Genomic DNA, 14475 nt, shown 5'->3' on the forward strand with positions numbered 1-14475 from the left:
AGATAAAATATCACAATTTTTATTAAAAAGATTATTTTTCAAGATAATGAGATCACGTGCGCATAAAATTTATCGCACCTAAAATTCATGATAATAAGCAAAAATAATTATTTCATTTTATTTTTAAAAAGTATGGATTATTTTTCGAGACTATGAGGTCACTTACACATAAAACTGATAAAATAAAGATCCTAGACCGAAATATCACTATTTATTAAAAATAGACTATTTTTCAGGAAGACGATGTCACTTACCTAAAATATTTGAGAGGGAGCTTCCGATAAAAATTCGGCTAGGGAGAGGAACTCACTGTGTTTCGACCAGAAAGGGAAAGATTTCAAAAGTTTTCTAGAGTGGGAGTCCTCACCTCTCGTATTTAAACTCTTACGACACCTTATTATAATATTTTATTAAGTGACACCTTATAAACGAGGTGTAACCGTTACAATACCCCTTATATGCTTAAAGCCCACGTCCACTTGACGTGGCAAGGCAGGAGCAAACAAAAGAAACTTAACCAAAAGATTTTGAAAACAGTGATGGTCCCTAAGGACCATCATGCTCATATAGACCATCACTTATTAAGAGTTTCTTTCCTTCTTTTTTATTTTTATTTTTTTACTTTTTTTTTTAAAATTTTAGAATTATTACATTCTTCCCCCCTTAAAGAAATTTAGTCCTCTAAATTTGTGTACCTGATTACTGAAAAAGATAGGGATATTTTTTTTTCTCATATTCTTTCAACTTCATTATTATTTTAAGTACATTTTTTTAAAAAAAAATTTCTTAATAATCTTAAACCTATTGCTCTGATACCATAATTGTCAAACCCCAAGAATTTACAATACTGATATTCCTGAGATGTGACGGACAAAACATATATACATCTATTGATAGGACAAATTTATAGTGGCGAGGTCTTACAAAGTAAATAAAGAAAGCTAGTACAACAACAGTATCTTCCAAGGTTGATCTTGACTAGCACTCCAAATGAATCCGCAGTTAACCTGAAAAATGTTTACCATAGTTTGATGAGTTTGGCTACTCAGTAAGTGATCATCATAATCCTAAAAATAATCATGATTGAAATATATCAATATTTTCTAAAATGAGATCTATTAACAAAAATGCATCAACAGTTTCGCTTTCAATAAATGCACAATTAAGTATAATCCGAGTAATTGAAATGCTTATAACACTTTTAACGACATTACATATGTGGAATATGGGGAAATGTTCATTTCCTTATCTTAAACGTGTGGACTTTCGTGGTTAGGTTCAATGAATGCCAATGACATTTATCTTTAATTATTGATGTCCTATATTTTATATATATATATATGGTAGGGAAGCTTTTTATGCTTACCACTAGCATCAATTTTAAATAATTAAAATACGACGCACTCACCTCAATTTTAAATAATTAAAGTAAGATAAGCGCGAGTATTCAAAAGTACAGGTGGTTTTGATTTGACACCTGGTTATAAAATTTGAGGCGACTAAAAACATACAAATCTTTTATAAATATTTCAAAAGTAATGACTCCCATATTTTTCTATATTACCGTGAATAAGATTTTAAAAGATTATCATTAAATTTGATGTAAATCTTTAAAAAAGTTATCACATGAATGTTAGATTTAACTTTTCTTTAGATATATATTAAATTTGATGATTATCATTTGAGGTCCTACTCACAAAAATGTAAAAAGGTCTCATAGGATCATTACTCATATTTCAAAATCATAAAAATGGCGGTCTTAAACTTTTTTTACAAGAACGTTATTTTAAAAACTTGAATCTTTCTTTTTTTTCTTTTTTAATATCAATATATTTTCTTGTGAGGATGATCAGTTGGATGGTTTTCCAATATCAAAACAATTTTTCCATGTGAGTTTTAGTTGCATTTTAATTTTATAATATAAGGTTGATGTCTTATATAAATTTTTTTTCCATATAAAAAAAAGGGTCTCAAAGAACAATGCTCAATCAAAATGTTTATTTAAATTCTAAAATGAAAATAAGGACATGCACACAAAATCGAATGGGCAAAATTCACTTCAAAATTAGACAATTTATTCATTTATTTAGAGATCAATCTTAGGGTGCCTATGGATAATTTGTTAAATACATATGATCGCAGTTTTTTCACTAAAATACCTGTATTTAATATATTACATTTTTTCTTAGAAAAATAACATCTAAACAAAGAAAAGAAAAATAATATACATAATGGATTTGCGGCCTAATTTACCATGATTGACCACATGGGGGGCGGTGCGTAACCGTCAATGCGTTGATGTCACGTTGAGACTGATAAAAAATATATAAAAATCACAAAGATGCCTTAAGATAATATTCAAATGTGATTTTAATGCCTATAATTGGTATTTATGTTGAAAATATCCTACAGTTTTGATTGAAATAAGGACAGAGTCCCCATTTGATCAGCAGTTTGATGCATAGTAGTGAGTTTCTCCTCAAATATGTTATATATAAACATTAGGGGTGGGAATCGGGTCGCGTCAAGCAGCTAACAAGCAGGCTGACCCGTACCTGATATGGTCCCAATAGGTCAGGTCCATATCTGACTTGGATCCTATCCGGTTGGATTGGGTTGAGGTCGGGGTTAACTATCTGACTTGGATCCTATCTAGTTGGGTCGGGTTGAGGTTGCGTCCATATCTGACTTGGACCCAATACATATTTCAAATGAAATTTTTTATTTTAATTTTTTATAATTTTTAATTTTGTTTTAAAGAAAAAATTTGCATAAGGTTGCAACTTTATACTGTTGAGGAAAGGTGCATCTCAAAAATCCGGCAGTGGAGAGTGTTCCCACATAGGAGAACCCTCCAACGGATCATCTAGACCTTGAGATGAAAGGACATGAAGAAAAAAAATGAATTCCAAGTTAAAAAAATAGTACATCTAGTAAAAAGTCATCTGGACAATCTCTTTTCAAGATTTTCAAGTGTTTATTAATCTGTTCGATCTGTACTAATTTTTAAATTTTAAATTTTCTAACTGAATGTAAAAAGAGCTTTTGAAGCCAAAATAAAATTTTTCGATACAAAAAAAATCTCTCGAAGTAAATTTTATAGGTGCACCTAAGCTCTATAGTATAAGGTGGCAACCTTATACAAACCTCACCTCTTTTTTTAATAATCTCAAGTTTAACCACCAAAACTCTGGATACTCGAGCTCGCCACTGTGGTAAGCCCATCTTACTCTGGCAAGTCTAGGTTGGCTCGCATGAGTAGTTAGACATTATCCTACAATCTCCGACATCCATGGCCCTAAAAAAATAATAAAAATTTTATTTATCCCTGACAGCAAAATCTGACCAAAAGACTATGAAGGAAAATTGTTTGGTGCATCATAGCCCGCACCTATTACAAAGCTACACCAAAATTAGGTCCCATAAATAGTAGTCCTCCAAAAAAAAAGTAAAATATAAGGTTCATATATTTTCTCGATCATTTTTAGCTTTTAAAATTTATTTATTTTTATAGATTAATAATCTGCATGTTAAAAATTATATATTCCCTTAAAATTAGGACCAACTTCTATCTCAAAAATAAATCAGTAACGGGCATGCATTTCCACATGTGAGTCCGTGGAGTCATCCAAGCCATGTCCTAGATAGAAAAGCTGAAGTAAATAAAAAAGAAAAAAAAAAAGCATTACTAGATTTTACCAAATGGAATGTCTTCGCCGTATGCTTGTTTACTTCAACTTTAACAACTTACCCTTTTTTTTCTCTCTTGCTTTGTAGTTCACAGTCATAAGGTCACTTTTGGAAATAGTACATCTTGTAATGTATTTTTGGATGGTCAATTTTCAAGATTTTCATGTTTTGACAGTTGCTCGACCTACATTATTTTTTAAGCTTTAAATTTTATAATTAAAGATGAAAATATATTTGAGGGTTATCGCACAGATTTCTAGTATTGAGACCAAATTTCTCGATATTATTTGAAGGTTTGCTGTAATTTGATTGTTTAGAGCCTCGGCTCTATAGAAACTGCACCCTCATTATCTTTTATACTGAAGGTCACAATGTGGTTTAGATAATGGTCTCTTTGTTACAGCTTCCTGAGTTCTTCCTCTCTCCAATGTAGTTATTGTCATTGCACCTCTCTTTCTCTCTCTCTCTTCATTTTGGATCACTAAGCAAATGTGATGCGGTAAACATCTCTCGCTCTCTCTTTCTCTATAGCCATCATGGTTGGGAGTGATTTACGTTGGATATTAAAATTTTAGTTAAATGCCAAATGCTCCACTTATATAAAAAAATTGCAAAAAAAGTCGATCAACTTGTTATTTTATTTATTTATTTTTTTAAATTACCCCTCGATCAACTCGAATTTTGATTTTTTTTTTTGAGTTAGTAAGGCACTGCTTTAAAGTTTAGGGCACTTCCCACTTAACGAAAAAATTAAAAAAAATTAAAATAAAAGATAAAATTCGGGTTGACTCAAGGGCAATTTTGAAAAAAAGGCCAGTTTACCTATCTTCTTTGTAATTTCTGTCTATAAAAGGAGTATTTTGTATTTTACCTAAAATTTTTGGATCCATACATAGATTTATTCAACATTGATTCAACTCGTTTTACACATTTCAGAGCACAACCGAATTTGAAAGATTGCAGTTTTCTTGATGGATCCTGAAAGTCTAAACGGCGATGGTGTGTTCAAAATGCATGTCATCCCTCAATTTGAATAATTAATAGCCAAATTTTGTAGTCCTCATAGACAATTTTGTGTAGCCGAATACGCTTGTACATCAATTAAGATAGCTAGTAAGGGAAAAGTTGTTGGTGAGCCAGCTGATTCACCAAACGTCCACATTAAGATGGATGTTGTAAAACACCCACCTTCTAAAATAAATATAAATATGGATGGTGTAAAAATATCTATAAAAGAATCACTTTTTAACTATTGTACTCATGATCACATCATTTTGGATTAAAAATCCATCTTTAAGATAGATTTGAGAGGGGACCTGCATATGCATCCCCTAGTAGAAGTCATATATTTACATGTAAGGAGACAATTTAATAGTGGCAAGGTTCCATAGCCCTTATAGCCAAGGTGAAGAATTACATTTTCTTTTATTGTGGTCACCTTTCCATTGATTCATATAGGTGGTATTTCTTAGCGGATGGATCTTCACGTCAAATGTGGATGGCTTTCGATCTCTTTGAAACTGGACAATATGGTACGGGGATCAGTAAAAGATGCAGCTACATTTGGTAGGTTTTAAATCCCGGCCTGTGCACTGACAGGTTTTGCACCAATAGGAGCAGTGGAATCAAAATGGAGGCAGTGACGCGGTGCACATGCCTCCATTGCAGCAAGGTATGTAATTTTCACCCGCAGAACGAGAAACCGTGGAGAACAAAATCGGGTTAAAACCAAAGAGGGAATAGACAGCTAAAGAAACACCCTTTTGAATCATAAATTTTTTTGAAAAAGCGCATTGCCTTCTTCCTTAAATAAAGTAGAGAGGTGATGAGGATTCAAAAGGGAAGAGGCCTCAGAAAGGACTTGCAACTTTGCGTACAAAAATAATAAAAATAAATAAAAATAAAAAATAAATAAAAAGAGGAAGAAAGAAAGGTATAAAAACAATGAGAGTGTGATAAGCGAGCAGGATTCGCATCTTTGTATTGAAGGGTTGGTGTTTATATAGGGAAGGGAGCAAGTGTTGTGGCTTTGCCTTTGTTTTATGCAAAGCTTGTGGAATATATGGATGTGTGGGTTTTGATCATCTTGATCTCGAGATTTATAGATGTTAATATTCGGGGGTGTGATTTTTACGTACAAAAAAAAAATAAAAAAATAAAAAATAATAAGTAAAAGTTGGACAAGTCAGTAGGTATTTGAGCCCTTACCGGTGGGATTTGGGCCTTTACCTTTGGGTGAGAATTGAGTCAAAGATCTCATCTACCACCAAGGCCACAAGTCATTCTCATTATTTCATACAAACAAGAATGTCCATATGGGTATTCATAAAGAAGCCCCTTTGGTTTTTCTCTTAGCTCATGCTTATAATAATTGAGGACTTGACCCCAATGCCCTCGATCCTTCGAAATATGAAATTGGACACCATTTAGTCCAGTTGACTAAATTATCTCCGAAAATAAAAATTTATTTCCATTGTTATAGATAACACAATTTTCTTAGGGAAATTTTATTTGAATATTTGTAGCTAATATTATTTATACAAGTCATTTTAACAGTTGCCGTTTGTATAAAGGGTCAACTTTAATCAAAGTAAGGTGAGCCGCTAAATCTCTAAATTGTGCAGGAACATGTAGCTCTGGAGATGAAAAGCATTGTAGCAGTCGAAAAATCTATTCGTAACATTTTTAATGAAATTTAAATCTCTAAAAGAGATACAAGTCCCAAAACTATTATGATGGTTTAAATATCCATCTCTACTTCTAATTATTAAATTTAAAGTTTTAAAAAGATGCAGATTAAACAGATCTATAAACATTTGAAAAACTAAAAAATTGACAGTACAAAGAATTTGTTACAAAACAAACCACTTTCAGGACTAAAATTTTTTTTATTTTTTTTTCACATCCACAAATCTCGAGGATGAGATGATCAAACTGAGATATATAATGGGAAAGCAAGACGCGTTGGAGGACATTCCCATTTGCTAAACGTGTGCATGGTGGGGTTGGGTTTCACATGAATACTATTTATCTTTCTTTAATTATTGTTGTCCTTCATGATCTACTTAGTGTAGAGAGAGAGAGAGTTTTGGTACATGGACCACGGTTTGCATCAAAGTTGCGATTTAAAATAAAAGTTTATATGCTCTGGCGGGAGCATAATCGGATTTTTGGATATCTAAGGTATACTTCTAGTGGAGTATTATAGGAGTGTTTGAAAAGAACTATCAATTTAGATTGGGAACTGCTGATCCAAATGAGAATGGGCTTGGGGTCGTAGTGCTAACATCACTTGCACCGGTCAAAGCTTTGAATCTCACCTAACGCATTAAAAAACAACTAATGATTTTAAAATTGGATAGGAGCTCGTTATCCCCACTAAATTATCCAAAAAAATAAATTTGGTGATCCAAATCATTGATTGATAGTTGGAATCAACGATTCAATCAATATAGACACATATAGACACCCACACATAAACAAAGCCCTCCTCCTCACCCCCAACAAATTAATAATAATAATGTTATTGTATAAGGAAATATATATGCACGTAAGTACTCCCCAAAGAAACGTAATTTTTATTATACAAGTTATTTTTGTGTAAGGAACTCACAATCATTATCAATAATTAAATGTAAATCCGGGTGACTATGGAGGTGTCATTCACTGGACAAAATTCAAAATAAAATTTCTTGAACAATGTCCATTCAAGAAATATAAAACTTAGATGATCCATTCAAAGCTTTGAACGGCTAGATCAAGTAGTATAAAACTTCTACTCTTCCCCCTATCCAACTGTCCATTCTAAACGGACAACTTAGATGACCCCAATCACAATGTCACCCACTATACCATTTTATTTGTAATTTTTTTTATACAAAACATTTTTGACAGAAAAATTTGGGTCTATCTTCTATTGAACTCGCACCTATAAAAATATCAAAAAATATTTCCAATAAAAAAAAATAACTGAAATACCCCTAAAAGATTGAGGGGCATTTTTATCATTGTATTTATCGACAATATTTTTTAATATTTTATTTAGGTTGGCCCCATTGAGGTGATGGCATATACCAAATTTCATAGGTATATAGTTAGTAGAAAAAAATTAAAAATAAAATACTCCGAGGCTGCGAATCTAGATTAAATGGTTGGTGGCTCACTTGATCTAAATTGAACGGCTGGATGAAGGGAGAAGTATATATCTTTTATGCTATACGGGAAGCATAAAAACCTTTTCCTTATATAGAGCCCTCAAAGAAAAACAATGTTATAAAAAACAAAAGAAATACTTATCAATCCTTCATCTTTTTTAATTTTCTTTTGCTTGATTTAGATCATTAATCAGGTCGATCTGATTCGAAATTGGTCGATTGCAATCCACCCTACAGATCCGTACTTTCAAATGTAGAAACAAAAGCAATCAACAAAAAACAAGAAAGAATAAACAAACATAAGAAAAAGATACAATCAACCACAACGCAAAGATATACGTGGTTTGACAATGTGCTTACTTCAACGGGAGAATCGAACTTCTTTACTGGCAATGGAGAGTAGAGTTACAATTCGCGCTCTTCCTCACGTTTCTCTGTTTTTTATTTAATTACAAAGAGATCTGCATTTTTCCCTTAACCCTTAACTTTTGATGAACCCCCAATTGCAACGTTATATATCGAATCCCATGCACAGATATATTCGAATTTATCCTCGGGGGCTGCCGCCCCCGAACCCTTGTAAGGGCCAAATCCATCAAGTCAACCTGTCAAGACAAGTCCGTCGGGCCTCAAGCCATACAGACCTTCGGGCTTTTAACGACCCTTCGAAATCGTGTTTTTTACTCTACCTTGAAAGATCTATTTCCTCAAAATACAAGACATCAATCATCAACATCAAACACTTATTTATAGGATGTGAATTTTTGGAATTTAACATCCTTTAATAGAAAATGATGTCTTAATATTCAAGAAAAAGGATTTAATTAAAGAAAATCTGTTGTAAGTCCTTAGCAACTCTAAACTCAACTTTTGTAAAAAATAGTAATACAATAACTAAAAAATCAATCTATTTTTATAGCAAATTCTTGTGCGAAATTTTAAACTGAAGCCCAAAATTCTCTTGTTCAAAAGATTCGCTTTAAGTATCTATTTTTCTTGTAAGAGTAAGTGTACATTTTGCTCCCGTGAAGATGGGCAGACAGATTGTGGGGTGCACTCTAGTGGATGTGAACGTGCATTCATGCCCGCATGTTAATTGTGCCAAGCTGGGCATGTGTAGATTAGGGGTCACAACTGTGTTGATGCATTTGACATTTTTCTCTCAATTATTTTATGTTCCCATCTTAGCCAATATGGTTGGCTTTTAAATAATGGAAGAAATCATTGGCTCCACCAAAAATGGGGTATCCCCTGCGTGATCTGTTAAATTGCATATACTCTTAATAAGGGAAAGGTTTAAGATAAAGAACCAACTGATCACTGCCCTTGTATTTTGTCAAGAAAACCAAAACTTTACAACAGACATGCAAACAAATACCATAAATGACTCTTCCCCACAAATCACACATAAATTGTGTCACAAAGAAAAGTGAGGATTTACAATCTTAATTTTTTTGTTGGGATTATATACCATGACTATTCGTCCATTTATTTAGATGGATTTTATTATCAGATTGTATACTACGATACGGTTTATCTTTTTTTCATAAAGATCACAATTACTACTAGCCATTAGATGTCAAATTCGATAGCATGGAGTGTCACAAAGTTAGAAGATTATTATTATTGTTATTATTTTCAACTTTGAGTCTAGTTAATAATACACTCGCAAGTTATTACGACCCCATTTGAAATATGACCGATAAAAATGATTGTGACCTGTTAAGATAAATAGTCTCTTTGTATATTTTCATTTATTTATACTGGTGGATTGCCATTCATATCAGATTTAGATGGTTTTCAATTCCAATAAACCAGACGGCTGATCCGGACAATGCGGTGGGAAACGTTCGAAGGAATCCAAGCATTGACATTGTGTCCTTTTTGAATCCCCTCCAGTGCACGAACAAGTTTTACACCAGTAAGGGCAGCATTCCCACATATCAGCACAAAAGCAGAGTGGAGGACTTGACAGATTGCACCAAGATGAACGGCAGCATGTGCATGTGACACCTGCAAGAAGAGAACATATGGAGAATAAGAAATAGGTATAAAACTAAGAGATTGTATACAATGAAACCATTTACTTTTGGTACAAGGAGGTTACAATTATTTATAACCATCCGATGTGAAATCTGATAGCTTGAGTGTGCCACAAAGTTTGAGAAAATTTATTTTGAACTTTGAGCTTGGCAAATAAAATAAATGCAGCCAACAAATTTCACATCCAATAATCAAGATTAATTGTGACCATCTTGTACCAACGGTAAATGGTTTCATTATATACTTTCCCTAAAAGAGGGAATAGAGAGCTAAAAGAAATACACTTGGAATCAAAATGTTTCTTTAAACGAGGACCAGAATGGAGGATCGAAGAACATCCAAAGAGAGAGGACCGGATTTATTTTAAGCGAAAGGTCTTCTTCAAATGGTACAGTAAAGATGAGATGAAGATTCAAAGGGAAAGAGGACCTATTTAGTTTTAAGCACTAAGCCTTCTTCATCAGATGAAACAATAATAACTTAGAATGAGGTTGAGGTCGTGGTGGTAGCACTACTTGAGCCTCAGTTACCGGTCTAGGTTTCCATTCCCACTGACGCATTCGAAAACTGCTAAATTATTTGTAAAAATGGGTAGGGCCTGTACTCCCCACGAATCTACCCAAAAAAAAAAAAAGTAAGAACTAGTGTTGGAAAACAAGACACGCGGAACATAGCCATGGGCCGAGCCCAAGTAGCGAATGTAACTCGTGCCGAGTTCCGAGTTACTTGGCCCAAAAAATAAAATAAATAAATAAATAATATAAAAATATATTTCAAGTTAAAAATAGATGTTGAAAATATGACAGTGGTATTTTTAAAATAATGAAAAAAACAAGAAAAAAATATAAAAATAAGAATTCATTGCCAGATGAATTTTCAATCTTTGCCATAATGACAGAAAATATAAAAAAAAATAATTTAAATAATTTTGTATTATATATATATATATATATATATATATATATTTATTTATTTATTTATTTATTTTGTTTTCCAACTAATAGGGATATTCAGCCCCGTTGGGGGTTCCGAGCCCGAGTTACTCAGGCGCGTTCAGGTTGGCTTGCCCGGGTAGTTGAACACTGTAAGAACTATTCATGTCTCCTTCGGCTTTCGCACAGTGATAGACATATTAATTTGAGTCAGGGAGTTCAACCGTTTCAACCTCCAAGTTAGTCCTGAAAAGCCCATGCAGGCTACAAAGCCTTAACATTTTTCCTTCTTTTTTTCTCAATATGTTTCGTCGGTGTATGGTACAATTCCCCAACAAACTAATATCATGAAAAGCATGGTGGGATTCAAACAATGTTTTTTTCTTGTTCAATTTTTTTTTTTTTTTTTCCCTTAATGGTAGGGTGGGAGACCATATTTAGCAGAATAAATCAAACTTGAGCCATGTTGCTATAATCATCAATGAGTAGCTAATCAAGCCCAACCCTAATTATTAGTCAGGCCATTTTATTGACAATTGCAACGCTAAGTCATGTTTAAATCCCACAAATGTCTTACCAAAAAAACAACTAATCCATTCAAACTGAAACATCTTTAACCCTATTTTTGAGACAGTTAACAAAAGTTCGGCCCTAACACGAATTCACCAGGGTCCCGAGCTTGAGTCGGACTGTAGAATTTTGAATAAGATGAAAACTTGTGAAAAACCGAGAGACCCAAGCAATTCCAGGGTTTTTGCTATAGAATCTGTCTTGTCTAAGGCGAGTACTAAATTAATCAAGTGATTTCTAAATACGAGGGGTTCTCATTTGCCGGAGGGTTTTCCTCATTATTTTCTAAGTTCCTTTTCGCAAAGTAGATTTTTTTTCCTTTCTTTTTTCTGGTGATGTAAAATACCTCAGCCGACCTCGGATTTCATGCCCGTCACCCCACATTCACAAACAGCTATCAACACAATCAACGTGAGAACCACTCGCAAAGCCTCCATCCTTTCCTTTCACAGTAATGCCATTCATTTTCTCTTTATTATTTTTGTCTTGGGTAGGTGATTTCGAAAGAGAAATTACATGGCAGAGTAAGAGAGAGAGAGAGAGATTAGATGGCACAACTAATCACCCACGACATGCCAGCACAAAACGTACATTTCAGTGGTCCATATTAATGGCTTGTGGCTGTCTATGCATAGAATGGGAACACAAGACAATGTACAGTTAACACTTTTCTATTCATTATTTTGGTCTCATTCATGTCAATCAATACCATGTGGGTCTCATAACATGATTGTCCCTGGCGTTTCTTATCCACCCGAAAGATTATACAAAGGAAGTGTATATGCTAAAGGGAAAGGTTTCTATACTTCCTCAATAAAGGATAAAACAAAGGTTTGGCAAAAATAAAAGAAAGAAAAATAGTGTCGGAAAATAAAATAACAAAAACAAAAACATTTACGTAGCTCGACAAGTTGCCTATGTCTACGGGGCAGTAAGTGACATTTACTCAACCACTGTAGAAGACAACACCACCATAGACTGTAACTTTAATAACCAACTAACTGCACTACCTCCCAAAGAAAAAACATATTCGGTAGTAGACATTCTTTTATCCAAGTCTCTAGTAAAGTTGGCATCGACATAACCAGTGACTTTCAAATTTATTCCACTATACCAAATACCAGCATCGCAAGTTCCCTTCAAATACCGAAGGATCCATTTCACAGTGGTCCAGTGATCATGGCTAGGATTTTCCATATAACTGATCACAACTCCCATTGCTTGCATTATATCAGGTCTGGTGCTAACCATAACAAACACAAAGCTCCCTACTGCAGAAGAATATGGTACTCAAGACATCTAGGTCTTCCCTGCTTTGATGCTAGGATATTAATTCGAAGACAACCCACCATCCGAGAAGAGATCATCTCTACTCTATAGCTAAATCACTGTCCAGGAAGAGACCATCTCGATTCCATAGCTAAACCACTGTCCAAGAAGAGAACCTTAAGAACAATCGAAACTTTCTCTCTCTAAATAGGGAAATCACCCAAAATCTTCAAGAGAACGAGTCCTCTACAAGAAACCAGCATCTCAATCTACAGGAGACACATCAGTTGTGTTTCTCTCTATAAAAAGCTCTCTCTTCTCTAAGGGAGGCCTGTCGATGTTGAGGAGGCTCTGCCTCTTTCTTTAAAGGAAGCTACCTTTCTCATATGATGACCCAAATAGGGCACACAAATTCTCTGCTCTTTCATCATATTTATATAAGGTTAAGAGTTCACACCAAATAGGAAACTTCATATAGATATGGAAAATATCTCAATAACCAAGAGATATATCCAAAGTCCTAATCCTTTTGGAAATCTATTTCCTTTAGGAAACTTATTAATATCAATCTCTATCCCACATAATATGGGATTTCCTTATGTAGGTGATTTTGGATAATCACCTTATCCAACAATCTCCACCTTGATATCAAAATCGCCTAATCACCATGCCAACTTCCAATGGATAGCTTTAAGAATTCATCTTCTTTTGCCAAATAAATTCTTTCATCAGTCTTGCTGGAAAGATTGTGCTTGCTATCATATGTCTCTACCATAATTAAAATGCTCGCATACTTTGCCATGTGTTTTTCTACAACCGAATGCATAAACACTAGCCTTGTACTGAACCATACGCTCTGATAGCACTCGTTGAAGATAAAAACCAATGTTTGAGAAAAATAAGAAAAAAAAAAATAGTGCAAAAAAATAAAAGAACTGAAACACAAAGATTTACATGGTTCGGTAAGTTGTCTACGTCCATGGAGCAACAAAATTCTCTTCCACCAATCAGAAGAACACTATGTATGCATAGAGAATACAAGGGATTACAAGTTCTCTCTCAAACCCTAAAACATGGTCTTTCTCTCTCATTAACTCCCACCCAAGGACTAAAGAACTATCCCTCTTCTTTCTGGATTTTTCCTTGCATACATTTCATGTGTATTCTCTCTCTTTTCAAGACAACTTATATAAAAAGGAACCCAAAGTCCATCACGGGATCCTCTATGTCATTCCTACATTCTAGGTTGGGAAAAGGTCTTTCATTCCCAATAGAAGTCACGTGATGCCATTCCTTATTGTAATTAGATCTCCTATATCTATGGGTTCCATTGTACTGTACATCTCATGAAATTACCTCCCATAGAAGATTATGTTTGATCCCATTAATGTAGGAATACAAGATCAATTAGATCTCATTCACCGTTAGAAGTACAAGGTTTTAGAATTTTTTCATTCGGATCATGAAAATCACATGTTGTTTCTTTGGGGGGTGCTACACATTTTGTCACTTTTATTTATGATTGTTTAAAAAAAAGTGTGGACTTATATGCTAAAAAAGAAATCAGATGCCTTCATTGTTTCCAAAAATTTAAGGCCTTGGTAGAAAATCAGAAAAGTAAGAGCATCAAGTGTCTAAAAATTGATAATGGGGAGCATTTTGTTCTGGTGAGTTTAATAATATTTATAATGAACATAGTATTGTTATGCAGTTGATAGTTCCTGTAACCCCTCAGCAAATGGTATTGATGAGAGAATGAATTGCTCCGACCAAAGTTTGGCAAAAAAAAAGGAAAGAAAAATAGTGCAAAAAATAAA

The sequence above is a fragment of the Amborella trichopoda genome, chromosome 10, assembly GCF_054954075.1.
Source record: "Amborella trichopoda isolate Santa Cruz 75 chromosome 10, AtrichopodaSantaCruz75HAP2 v2.0, whole genome shotgun sequence".
NCBI lineage: Eukaryota > Viridiplantae > Streptophyta > Magnoliopsida > Amborellales > Amborellaceae > Amborella > Amborella trichopoda.